The following is a 13,711-nucleotide window of genomic DNA, read 5'->3' as shown; positions in this document are numbered from 1 at the left end:
TGGGACTTAGTGTGGGCATCATGTGACCCGAGAAGGAGTATCGACGGCCCAGAGAGTACCCTGGTACATCCACGCAGCCAGGTCCTGCGCAGCATCCTTGCCAGTGGGCCCTGCAGCCGGCCTGTGTGTGATGGCTAGCCCCTGGCTGCCCTTTTACAGCTGGGCAGACAGCTATTGAAAGGGTGGATGTGCTTGGTGCACAGGTCCCTCTTTGCATGGGTCCCTTTAAGATCAGCCTGGGAAAAGCAGAAGTGAAACCAGCTCACATCACTGAAAGGGAAGCTTCCGTGGCTGCTGCTTCAGGCTAGTGGCTGGTGTGGGTGGCTGGGCTAGAAGAACCCAGTGCACTTGCCAAGGCAGCGCAGCGGGTAGGGGCATTTGAATCTCAAAAGCCATTGGCTCAGGGTTTGGTGCTGGGCACCAGATTCTGGTCTCCTGGACACCACTGTCAATCCAGGGTAACTTCGCCAATGCTGGAGGGGCTCTGAGTTTACATGGGTGTAACTAGAATTGGAACCCGGGCCTTCAAGTTACAGGGGGATCTTGGGCAGAGAGGTGGTAGGGTGGGGCTCAGGGAGGTTGATACTCTAGAAAAAATGCCATCAGGAGTGAATGAACCCAGGAGTTGTTTAGAGTGACCCCAAAGGGTATTAGTTCCAATCTTGCAAGGGGCTGGGCTCCTAACCACCCACTGGCTTCCCCAGGAGCAGTTCACAGGATTGGGGTCCTACATAGAAGCTATGGGATGAAACCAATTTAGGCGGAAGCCAGAAGAACATGTGCAACTAGTTGAGCTCGAAAAGGCCATGGGACAGTCTCAGCCAGGGAGGGGCGGAAACCCCATTGCTTCGAGTAGTTTAAAGTGGGACTGGACATCGCACTGGAGAATGTTCTGTAGCTGGCAGGACCGACCCTCCCTGGGCAGGGCTGGGCCTGGTGCCCAATAGATCTTCCATCTCTAGTCTGATCCCGCGGTGGCATCCATCTGTCTGCTGTGCAGCCCTCTCGGACACTGGCTGTGGCCATTTGTGTTTCCGGGGTGTTTTGCAGCTCTGGGGCAGGGGCAGCGACAGGAAGTGTGGGCCCAGAGCCAGTCAACCCAATGCCACAGCCCGAGCAGTAAATAGCTTGAGCTGCAGGTCAGCACCTCAGAGGCTGATGCTCAGCAAGATCCGCCTTTAATGCAGCTTCTCTCAGCTCAAGGGGGAAGGAGGGCGAGTAATTAAAGAGGGACAGCCGCTGCTTCAGGCCTTTCTCGTCTGAAATGCCTGGGTGAAATCGCGATGGATCCGGAGCACGCACTCACTCCTTGATGCCCATCGGGAGCCGCTCCCGGCGGAATTTCCACCTCCCTTTTGCAAACCCTGGGAGAAGCTGCCCCCACGTTCAGCGAACCATAGACACTGAAGACCCATTGGAACATCTAGCCCACCTCCACCAGTTCAGCCCTGGCCCCAGTGAGTATCTTCTAGTGCATTGTCTGGTCTACAGGGAAATGTCTCCACTGGTGGGACTTCCGCCATCTCCCTGGGAGACTAACAGATCGCATGGTTAGTTGTTTTCCCAGACAGTCACACTGATATCTTTCGCCCATCCCGCTGGGGGTAGCTTCTCCAGCTCCTAGTACAAGTGCTTTGCTCTGCCTTGCTAGTGGGGGCAGGTTCTGATGTTGGTGCCAAAATGCCTGTTGACTTCAGCAGGAGCAGAATTGGGCCTTACTGCTTTTGGCAATTCTCCCAGCTTCCACGATTACAACTGTGTCTGCAGGCACCCAGGTCGGAGACAAAACCGCCCATGTTCTCACTCACACACCTATAGGCAATCCGCTGAGGCAGCAAAGATTTCTCTCTCCTGATAACTGTGCTATCTGCGGTTACCTCCACCCACCACGCTCCAGTATCTCACTTTTGAGATAAACCCTGAGTAACAGAAAATGCCATGATGTGGGTAGAGAGACCTTAGCAGCTCTTCCCACGGATACCAGGGGGCTGTATGGTCTTCCTGTATGAGTCCTGCTTTGCTGTGTTTATTGTGACTCAGGAAGTGAGGTGTTTGGTGCGTGCTGTGGAAAGGCTTGGGTTTGAGTTCTTTTTCTCAGGGCCGCCCAGAGGATTCAGGGGGCCTGGGGCAAAGCAATTTCGGGGGCCCCTTCCATAAAAAAAGTTGCAAATTGCCCCCCTTGCTCCCCCCCTCTGGGTGGCCCTGCTTTTTTTTATCCCTACTAGGTCATTTACTGCAAGGAGTAGGGTGAGGGGAACCGTTTTGTGCTGCCTGAAAGACATGGGCATGACCTAGCTAACCTGTGCAGCAGGGCTGCCCGGGAGGGGTTGGGGGGGGACAAGTGGGGCAATTTGCCCCAGGGCCTGGGCTCCACAGGGGCCCCCATGAGAATATAGTATTCTATAGTATTGCAACTTTTTTTTATGGAAGGGGCCCCTGAAATTGCTTTGCCCCAGGCCCCCTGAATCCTCTGAGCGGCCCTGCTGTGCAGTGATGCCATTGTAGATGAAAGGAGTATTTAGTAACTGCCAGGGTTTGGCCTTGAAAGAGCCATCGCTGGGCTGAGAATTCAACCATCCCCATCAATCTGGTGACCAGCAGCAGCAGCTGCTCCTTGCAGGGAGTAAACCCAAAAAAGCAAACATGTCTCTGAGCAGGCACCATCCCCCTGAATATGAGGGCAAACTCCCACACACAACGATGTGCAAAACCACATGCGCAGACACACTTGAATGAAGTCCCAAACAGACACACCAGGTACAAATGAATGAGCATGTACACAAACATGCAAACGCATATCAGCACACATGTGATCTTCTTTGGTGGGGCGGCAGGCCACAAGCAGGGCTCAGGGCCCAGGGTGCCAAGTGCTGTACATACATGACGACGTGCACCAGCACACTCCAAACACATACATGACCGTCCAGAAAACCCCTCATAGATACCGGAATAAAAATAACACGAGGTGTGGCTTTTCTTACTGAGGGTGCTGTCAAGTATCAGAGGGGTAGCCGTGTTAGTCTGAAACTGTAAAAAGCAACAGAGGGTCCTGTGGCACCTTTAAGACTAACAGAAGTATTGGGAGCATAAGCTTTCGTGGATAAGAACCTCACTTCTTCAGATGCAAGTCTGAGGGTGCTGTGAGTATTTAGGAAAATGCTCTAAAAGTTGTGTTGCCAAAGCCATCCCAGACCCGTAACCACAACTGTTCCGTTGACGAGCTCAGCCTGTGTGTTTAGGTAAGGGCAGCAGTAAATACCAGCTCATCAATTACCTGAAATACAGAGTGTAACTGCAGGGTTTTCCGCTACTTAGCAGGAAAGGTCCCTCTCTCTCTGGACACGGCTAATCGAAGAGCTTTCCCTGGTCCTTGGAGAAAAGTTTTCCAAAAATGTCTTTAATATTTATGACGGCAAAAGAGCTGCTTTCGCTGCTGCTGATTTAATAGCCCCTCAGTGTGCGCCTGCCTGAAGATTTATTTTCTGGTCCATTTAACCCTCTCTTGTGGGGCAGATGCTCCGCCCCCACCCCCTCTGCATAGGTTTCCTTTGGCTTACTGCATGTAGACTTTGTTGTGGATTTCACCCACTGTCTGTCTATTTATATAGCACAGTGGTATCTGAGCATACGTCTCACTATTGTTAGTAGTGGTGAATATTTATAGCCCATCATGGTGCTGGGTGCTGTACAGACTCGGAAAAGAGATGATCCCGGCCAATAAGGGTTCACCTTCCAAAGACACAGGCAGGCACAGAGTAGGTGCTGTGAGGGGATAATATATAAGCAAATGAACCTGGTGAAGAACTGGCTCTGCACTGAGGGGTTTTAGCCACCCCACCCCCCTGCAAGGCAGGGAAGTGCTATCCCCATTGTACAACTGGGGAACTGGTTAGTCAGTGGCAGTGCTGAGAACTGTATTCAGATCTCTGAGGTCCCAGGCTACAGTCCTATCCACTAGACCATCCTCCCCTCTGCTGGCCCATGCGGCCAGCTCGGAGAGAGCCATTGGTCCCAGAAAACGTTAGCTGATCCTTTTCATGCTGTTAGCCACCTCTCTCCATAAGGACACCCTAGCCACATAAACCAATCCAGCAAGGGTCCCATGCCACCTCCGTAGCTGGAGTCACTGGGTTGACGCCATCCCACTTTATATCTCCTAGATGCCTTTCCTTAGTGTGCGCTCCTTCTGCCTGGAATAGCAGGTACTTGCTGTGGGGCCCTCACCAATGGACAGGCAGTGAGTGAAAGGCGCTCTAACATTAACGACTCACCTTCCCCAAGCCCAGAGACCGCTCCCTCCCTGGTTCCGCGTAAGCCCAACAGCAAACAATATGACAGCTAGTAAACATAGCCCGCTCCCCTCCCACCCTCTCATTTTTCCTCAGACGAGCTTTCAGGCAAAACAAAATCCATCTCTTGCGTAAGACAGGGCTTTAGCCTTAATTAAAAAGAGATTAAAAATATCAGTGTCTGCCTTCCTGCTTCAGGAGGGTTGAAATCGGTTTGTCTCGCTCTCTCCCTCCCTCCCCGCCCCACCGGCAAAGCAGTGCTTTTCCCTTGATTTAAAAAAAAAAAAGATTAAGCATATCTGGACTCAGGGTAGGGGGCCTCTGGGTCTCGGATGTTACTGTCCCAGGGTGAGCAGGCCCTTTAAGAGGGTGAGGGCTGGGACTCACCTGTGCCAGGCTTGGCCCACCTCCACAGGTAAGGGGAAGGACAGCTGGGGATCATGTGACAGGGAGAATCATGTGACTGGAAGGGTCTCTCCCTAACTCCCGGGCAAAGGGCCTGGGACATCAGTTCAGACAGCTGGTATTTGGGGCTGGAGCCTGCTGGGAAGAGGCTGGGTGAGAACTCTCCAGATCTCTCAAGCAGAGGCCTGGGAGAGGGACCTGCTGTGTGGGAAGTCCTTATAAAGGACTGTTAGCCTGGAGGGAGGGATGCGAGGGGAAACTGAGGCAGCAGCCGGGCCCAAAGCCTGCTATGGTTACTACGATTTTGCTAACAGACTCTTCCCGCCGGGGGGTGAGGCAGCCACTCAAGGGGACGCAGGGAGGTGTTGCTCCCTCAGGATGCTTGTTAGCGAAAGGCTGTGTTGGAAGAGGGGGGATTCCAGTGAGAGCAGGGCTAGGCCCACGCTATATGTCTCGAATTTGTCTTCTTGCTAGATATAAAGAGCAAGGATTTGCTATGGCCTTGTCTGCGTTAGAAACCTGCCCCACTTAACTCCACCTAGCCACAGTGGTGCACGCTCCTAATACAGGCACTTAAACTAGTGTCAGTCACACTTACATATCTACATCAGGGCTTTGCACATGTGTGATGAGTTTAGTTTTTAGTTGAACTGGGGCAGACTTTTACAGGACAGGCCTGCATCTGCCTGCTTCCTGATCCATCAGCTCTTCCCCACCCCCAGCTGGCCAACCTGTCTTCCCCCAACTTCTTTTCTCACAGCCTCTCCTAAGCAGCTGGGTTCGCATTGAACGGCTGAAGCAAGGCTTCTTGAGGGGGGCTGAAGTGAGGTGAAGCGAGTCTGCTGCACCCTGCAATTCAATGCTCCTCTCTCCAGCCTCTTCCTGGTTCAGGGAGCCCACCTGGGGCTCATCTTCTCTCTCAGGCTTTGCTGGTAATTTTTAGCACCCCAAGGAGCTGCCAGCCCTCGGACCTCTAGAGATTTCCAAGCCCAGACACCTGCGCAGTGTGACCATTCTGTTAAGTCAGGGGTAGGCAACCCGAAGGTGGCACGCGAGCTGATTTTCAGTGGCACTCACACTGCCCGGGTCCTGGCCACCGGTCCGGGGGGCTCTGCATTTTCATTTAATTTTAAATGAAGCTTCTTAAACACTTTAAAAACGTTATTTACTTTATATACAGCAATAGTTTAGTTATATATTATAGACTTATAGAAAGAGACCTTCTAAAAACGTTAAAATGTATGACTGGCACGCGAAACCTTAAATCAGAGTGAATAAATGAAGACTCGGCACACCGCTTCTGAAAGGTTGCCAACCCCTGTGTTAGGTCTAATGATGCACTACAGACCAACTGCCTCATAACCCCAGTTCGTATCTAGCTCCTGCAGCCAATTGCTGGCTCTTTGCTGAAGCCACGTGCACCCTTAGTGACGAGTGGATCTCAAAGGATTTGGCCGGCTCCCTGTGGGAGGTCTGAGAGCTCTACCTTCATCCTGGGGTTTGTTCAACTGAATGGGGAGAATATCCAGCAGCCTTGAGAAAGCCTTGAGACTTCTGCTGCTTTGGAATGAATGTCAAGCTCATGAAAGCAAAGACTGAAAGTGCTGGCTCCAGGCAGCCATAGCCCGGGCAGAGTCCCAGACCCAGCTTTGCTGATGCATTTCACTCCGGGCTTGCAGCACACCTGATATTCCAGACCTGGGCTCCTCCCAGCTCTGCCAGTGCCCTGCCGTCCTGAGCTGCAGAATCTCCTGCTGCCCAGTCCTGTGCACCTCCTGAGACACCACGGGGAGGTGAAGGGAGGAGACACCTCTGTGATGTGGGCAGATGTTCACTAGGGGTGAGACTGAGAGCATCCAAGTTAGCTGCATTTGGGTCCCAAGCAAGACTTGAACCTAGGGCTCCAAAACTGCAAGGCTAATGGAAACCCTGGGACCACGGCAAACGTGTCATGTGGAGTGAATACAGCCCACAGCCAGTGCTGCTAAACCCCGGCCTGGTTATTGCTGGGATGGAGGTGGGAGCCAGTTCAGCAACTAGACTGGTGAACAGACTTCTCACTGGCTGGGTCGGTGGCACATTAGAAAGAAACCTTCCCTCAATCCCTATCAAACCACCATAATTTCCCTGCCCCAGTCCTTGCCGGTGGGTCCCTCCACCTCTTTGCCTAACGTCCCCTGACATCACTCACTCTTGGTTCCCTCCCCAAACCCATGGGCCTTCTTTCCCAGGTCCTTCTGCCTTCCAGGTGCTCATCCCTGGACTAGCGCTCCCCTTCGGGCTGCCTTCCAAGTGCTCAGTACCCTCAAGTCAGAGGTGTCCTCTGTTAAAAACATCCCTAGGAACGAGGGCCATTCATTGATCAGATGCTTGTAGCGGAAAAAGGTATCGTCACATGTGTGTCTTCAGAAACTGCGCACTGCTTGCACAAGGAGAAAAAGAACTGGTTTGATGCTATAGCAGCTCCTTCTGCTGACTCCCCTCATAACGGCATATTACAAATGAAACCGCCACCGATCCTGGTGGCCTAGTGCAGGGTGAACAACGTTCTCTTTTCTCTAAACCACCCTGCTGGAGCCCAGGACTTATTGGCTGCTGTCCGTGCTGGAGCAGCCCGTGAGGGTCTTCTTTGCACAGCACCCTCTCTGGCCGTGGAAGGAGCGACATGGATGGGCTCTGATAAGAACTCTGTCCAGTTGCCCTTTGGCTGGAATTTAGAATGATGCTAACTGAGCAAGGCAAAATCCCCTTTGCCTGTTGGGTAAGGATGAGTTAAAGTTTGGGGGGAGAGGGAAGTACTGGAAGGAGGAGCTTCAGTTACTGATCCTTCCCCTGCCCCCCACCCCAAAAGACAATTTACAATATACCATTTTTTAAATTGTTTCCATCGGATGCAGCCCCCTTTCCCAGCCCTCCGACTCCTGGGCCCCTAGCTTATTCTCAGCATCACTCCGACTTATTCTCCTTGATTGAACAGCCTGCAACACGCAGCTTTTTAATTACTCTGTGTAGGTCAGTCCAGCCATCAAACTGGTTGGGAAAAGCCTTAATTACACATCTCCTGATGTAAATTGTATGTATGTAAACTGAATCACCATCCACCCACGCAGGGGTGTGTGCACAACCCACTTCTGCCCAGTAGAGGGCACTCTTGAGACGTCTTTGGCTGCAAATCTGGTTGCGCTGCAAACCGCTGACATGTCCTTTATAAATCACTTTGCTTCTGCTCCATCATCTCCGTGCCATGTTACCAGGAGCAGGGCTTTTTTCCCGGGTCGGAATCTGATCATAGGTCACTTTTACGGTGACAGAGGAGTTCAGCGTGGCACCGTGAGGAGCAGTTGGGCTGGGGATGGGTGCACAGCAGAGCCTGTGTGTCCATATGGCCCAATGGCTGAAGGACTCGAGCGGGGATCAATCTTATAGACAGCAGGCCTGCTGGCATCCTGGAGAGTGCAGCATGTGCTGCCTCCCCTGTAGCATGGGACAGACACAACGTGGTCCCTGGATACTTGGGGGACAGGCACAAGGGACTGATCCTCAACGCCGTCAGGAAACACTGCACTGCGCTCCACTGCTAGCCCAGAGCAGGGCAATGAAAATTATCAGAGGCTTCCATATGAGAGAGGCTGAAAGACCAGGGGCTGCTTAGTTTGGGGAGGAGATAGATTAGCGGGGATATGATTGAGGTATCTAAAATATTGGCTAGTCCCGTCACAGTCAGTCGAGTGCTTCTATGTATCCTCCTGTCTAAGACAAGGATAAGGAGGGCAGCCAGATAAAGTAATACACAACCTGTGGAACTCACTGCTGCAGGATAACACTGAAGCCAAGAGTCCAAGGGGATTAATAAAGGATTGGGCATTTATTTCAACAATAAGAAGATCAGAAGTGATTAGAGCCAGATTCCAGAAGACTTCCAGCTTTGGGAGGTGTGGCTGGCGTTTAGCTCCCGTCCGTGGGACTTCAACTCCCAGTGGCCAATTCTTAATGTTGTTCTGTGTTCTCGCAGAGGACTAAATGATAATAAAAATACTTTGCCCTTCCCTGGCACCTTTGGAGGATTTCAAAGGGCTTTTCAGACACTAATGAAATAATGATTAGAGGAAAGGCCAGATAAGGTGACACCTGTGCAAACTCATTGATTTGTTCAGTGTTGCAGAGATGGGGTGGAGTGCAGCAGGGCTGTTGTGGGTAGGTTTGACCAAATTTAGAAGCCACATAGAGATGATGAGCTGTACACTGAAAACCGAACTCACCTTCCCCAGGGTCTTGTTCCATTATTTCCTGGCAAACTATGTCTGGGCTTCAGTGAGGGTTTTCCACTTGTGCCTTGGGTCACTTACAGTGGTTCTCACAACTGGACCTAAACAGAATAGAAACACAAATAAGGTGCTTTGCCTGTTCTTGTCTTTTGTTGTTGTTTGTTTGTTTGTTTGTTTTGCTTTTTTGGTTGCATTTTTATTTATTTATTTATTTATTTCTAGACTTGCTAGCCAGTCAGTCTGCTAACGAGCTGGGAGCAGTGAAAAGTGATATTAACAAACATACACAGATCACTTTCCACCGCTGACTTACTCAGCCCCAGCAAGCTGGGGGACAAATTAAGCCCTGGATGGGGAGGTGGGTGGGAAGGCAGTGAGAGCCAGGGGCAATGGATGGGGTGCCGGGGGAGGCGGCGGGGTCAGGGGCAATGGGGCAATGGATGGGGTGCCGGGGGAGGCGGCGGGGCCAGGGGCAATGGATGGGGTGCCAGGGGAGGCAGCGGGGCCAGGGGCAATGGATGGGGTGCCGGGGGAGGCGGCGGGGTCAGGGGCAATGGGGCAATGGATGGGGTGCCGGGGGAGGTGGCGGGGCCAGGGGCAATGGATGGAGTGCCGGGGGAGGCGGCGGGGCCAGGGGCAATGGGGCAATGGATGGGTGCCGGGGGAGGCGGCGGGGCCAGGGGCAATGGGAGAATGGATGGGGTGCCGGGGGAGGCGGTGGGGCCAGGGGCAATGGGGCAATGGATGGGGTGCCGGGGGAGGCGGCGGGGCCAGGGGCAATGGGGGAATGGATGGGGTGCCGGGGGAGGCGGCGGGCCCAGCGGTGATGTCGAGGGTAGTAAGCGTGGGGCCAGCACCTGAAGCTGGAGCCTACCCCCACGTGCCCAGAGCCCGCCGCCCCGCAGCTGGGGGCCCCAGCCTGGCTCCCAGCGCTGAAGCTGGAAGTCCGAGCCCCATTGTCCCCAGGAAGGTGGGGAACTCACACCAGCTGCCAGCTACTCCGCCATTTGTGGCTCTACCAGGGGGCAGGGTCCAACCCCTGCTGGCAGCCCCTGGGGAGGAGCTGCTGCTTCCCACCCCCAATCACCACCCAGGAGCGTGTGGCCACAAGAAAAGCCCCCGTTGGCCTCATTTGAGAAATGCTGCTTTCGAAGCTGGTCATCTTAATCTAATGAGGAGTGCACTGGATTGGGAGTCAGGGGATCTTGATTCTATTCCCCGCTCTGTCCCCGCCTTGCTGGGTGACCTTGGGCCTCTGGTTCCTGTGCCACCCTTTGTCTCGTGGATGTGAGATGTTCAGGGCAGGGGCTCTGTGTGTGGGCCGAGGTGCTCAGCACAGTGGGGTCCTGCTGTCAGATGGGCCCTTGGTACTCCTGTGTTACAAATCAATTAGGGCAGGAATTGCTCTCAAGGGGGCTTTGTTTTCAGAAACATCCCTGGCAAAACCGTCACTTGCATTCCGAGATGGGGAGGGAGAGTTTCCGCAAACTTCCCCCTGCCTCTGCTCCCTCCCCCTCCCCAGGAGTGGTCCCATCGCTAGCGCAAGGCTTAATTCAAGAAGGGGTGGGGACACTAAAGCCTGGTCTACACATGGCTTTTGTACCAGTATAACTGTCTTGAGCAGGGGTGTGACTTTCTGTTCCCGAGCTGGTTAGACCAGCACAACCCCCTAGCGTGGACCCAGTTAGACCAGTACAAAGGTGCCTTCCCATGCAGGGATAGCTATACCACTGTATGCACCTCTGGCTGCATTTGTACAGCCCCTAGCACAGCTGTGGGAGGGATCGTCTATGATGGAGGCCCCTATGTGTTACTGCAGTGCAAAAAAATCACGTTAATTGGATCTCCTGCGAGGAAGCGCCCTAGAAATGCACAGAGGATCAGGAAATTATCCGTCGTCTCCTGTCCCTGCCCAGCCCTGCCCCTCCCCCCCAGTTCATCTCCCAGCGAGCTGGGCTCCCCCAGATGGCCCTGACTCTCTCTCTTTCTCATCTCGCTCTCTCAGGCTTTAAATCATGTGTGAGCAGCGGGAGCAGCCAGACGCCCATGGTGGACAGCAAACACCTGAGAGTCCCGGCCATTATCATCACACCTCCTACCCCCACGGGCACGACGCTGTCCAGAGACGCCCGGCAGCCAGGTGAAGATCCGCTGTGCAACAACTGCTGAGCCAGATGTGGTGAGACTAGGAGCAGCGCAGAGCGCGAGGCGAGGGCCGGAGAGCGCATGAAAGAGCCGGCGCTGTTTCGCAGGCCCCGGGAACAGCTTGCACGGGAACCCATCTGTGCCGTGTGTTTCCCCCTGTCCCTCCCCCTCCCTTTAACCGGGTTTATTAAAGATTTATTAATGGATCTGCATACACCTCACTACTGGGACTTTCACACTGTTCCGAACTCTAGCAAGCTGTGGCATGTTAAGTAATTAGCCAGGCAGCTCCTCTCTGGGAGCGATGGAGCAGATTGATGGCTGGGGCGGGGGAGACGGCTGCACGGCTGCGTCGCAGTGATTTGGAGGTGGCTTTTCCAGCGCAGGCCCGGACTGGAGCCTCCCCTTGGCCTTTTAAATCACCATAAAAGGGCTTGGCTGGGGTCGAAGCTAAATCAGGCGGAAGGAGCGTTCTCTGCCCTGGTCACCGAGATCCTTTCCACGGCTCCGTAATAGACCAGGTTGTTCTCATGGAGCCTCCATGCCGTCAATGAGGCAGCGGGATATCTGTCGCGTCCCACCCCGATGGAAGCCGAGCAGCCCAAGTTTTGGCTGGGCTCGCCATCCCACTGGCTGGCTGGCAGGGCGGAACCGTTTGGCTTCGAGTGCCAGATCGCAGTGGGGAAGACGCTGAACATTTTTAGCAGCAGGCGACTGCTGTGCTGAAACCCATAGGCGAGGCTGGTGGCTCCCGATCTAGGAGAGGAGCACAAGCCAGGATGGAAGGGACAGATCACTGCCATCGGGTTGGAGAAGCCGGGTGCCAGCCCTCTCCTAGTGGCCGGGAAGTGAGCACTACAGTGCTTGACATGGCAACATCTCACCAGAGCTCCGTGTTCACGGGAAGGACCAGGAAAACCTGACCTCCGCCCCGGCCGTCACCTGAACGCAGGTTGTCACAGTCCTTCAGCTGCATGAGCCCAGAGACGACGGGAGCGTGACAATGTTTTCTGTACCAAGTTCATGCTCCGGCATTTCTAATGTACCAAACCCAGGTGGCCAAAGGCGGGGGAATCCCAGCTAGGTTCACGGTGGGGAGGGAGGTTTGGATCTATTTGAGGAGGGGCAGATGCAAGCCTCTGATGGGAATACAAGCCTGCCATCAGTTTCAATGTGTGGCAACCTTGCTTCCTTGACCACTTCTTTCAGCATGACCCGAGCATGTGCCCTGCTGCTCTGTGGGGATAGGTACCAGTAGACCAAGGAAGAGCCCATCTGAGCTTCACAGAGTGGGGGGAGGAGAGAGCTGTTTTGTGTAGAGGTTACCTACAGGATTTGGGCTACTGGGACCTCTCCCCATCTGGATCTGCTGGCCCAGGCAGGACTTTCTTTGCTGCTGGAAGTGGCTAGATTGGGATGCTGCCGACTGCGGTTTGTGCCTGGAGTGATCTCCCACAAACCTCTGGCACGCCAGCCTGATCCAGGATCTCCGAGGGGCGGGGCCTTGGAATCCCTCCTCTCCCAGCAGAGAGAGCGAGGCATGGAGAGTCCCGGTGCAGCTGGGCAGCCCTTCGCGGCTGGCTTGGGCGCTGATGACGTGTGCGTATCCTTCGCCCTTTCCTCGCCAGCACATGGGCGTGCAGTGTGGGGAGGGGAGCAGACACGCAGAACTGGGAGCTACCGTGGCAGAGTTGCTGTGAGATACAGCGGGGAGAACAACCTGAGAATGCCCCATCCTGACAAAGGGACTGAATTCACTAAGGGGCAGAATCTGCTGCCTCTAGGGGTGGGGGCCATCTATCCCAGTCTATGCCACCAATGCGGGCTGGTCTCATGCACTTGTGGGATCCTAACCATGTCATGAGGGTGAATGGGCATGTTTTAAAGTGGACTGTCTTGGCAATATTTTAAAAAGGGCTGGGAGTGATTTATAAGGACTTGCTGTTTTGTTACAAATAAAGATCTCTTTGCCCCACGGCCTCTGTCGGATTGTCTGTGTGGAAGATCCCGGCACTTCCCCTTGCTCCGGCATGTTGTGTCTTGCCTCATCACAGCAGCATCCCAGGCTCAGGTGTGGACCTGGTCCCACATCTGAAACAATTACACTCAGTAACCAAAGACGGTTGTGGTATTAAAAATGGGCGCACAGCTCCAATCCGTCCCCTCAGCCTGGCTGACCGCAGGGCATGTGGTGGCAGACTCATGGTTCAATGTGTCTCCTCTGTGCCTGATCCACTGCAGGGGGGAGTCTGTTACAGCGCTCCGCGTGCCAGCCTGGCTCTTTAGCTCCAGCCCTGGCAACTCCTGCGCTAGGGGCCTTTGTTCGATCCCTGGCATCAGCCAAATGGCAGCCATCACAACAGTGGCCCTGTCTTGTCTTCAGGTGGGAAGCTGAAAGTAATGCGGCTGATGACGAAAGGGACACTTGTTTTGTTCCTAAGGGTTGCCCAAGGCAGAGCTATAGAGACTCCAGAATGGAGCGAGGCCACGGATCTGTCTGCGCTGAGACAGAAAACATGAGAGACACGGGTATGCCACCAGGTCCTTCCCTTTTGTACATGCTGGCACCTCCAAGGGCATTTAACCTCACCCTGGGGAACATTCCTC

General features: G+C 54.0%; 1 long non-coding RNA gene across 1 annotated transcript in view; it reads left to right on the top strand.

Annotated features, from left to right (window-relative positions):
- The window catches only part of LOC117886833, a 39,363-nt gene extending 26,280 nt beyond the window's left edge, over positions 1-13,083 (top strand). The window contains exon 3 of the long non-coding RNA XR_004648063.1: positions 10,965-13,083. This is a non-coding gene — a long non-coding RNA (uncharacterized LOC117886833). The remainder of the gene's footprint in view (positions 1-10,964) is intronic.
- Positions 13,084-13,711: the final 628 nt, after the last annotated feature.

The sequence above is a fragment of the Trachemys scripta genome, chromosome 13, assembly GCF_013100865.1.
Source record: "Trachemys scripta elegans isolate TJP31775 chromosome 13, CAS_Tse_1.0, whole genome shotgun sequence".
In the NCBI taxonomy this organism is placed as follows: Eukaryota; Metazoa; Chordata; order Testudines; family Emydidae; genus Trachemys; species Trachemys scripta.
Note: the sequence above shows the minus strand (reverse complement) of the source record. Positions and strands in the feature narration are given on the sequence as shown.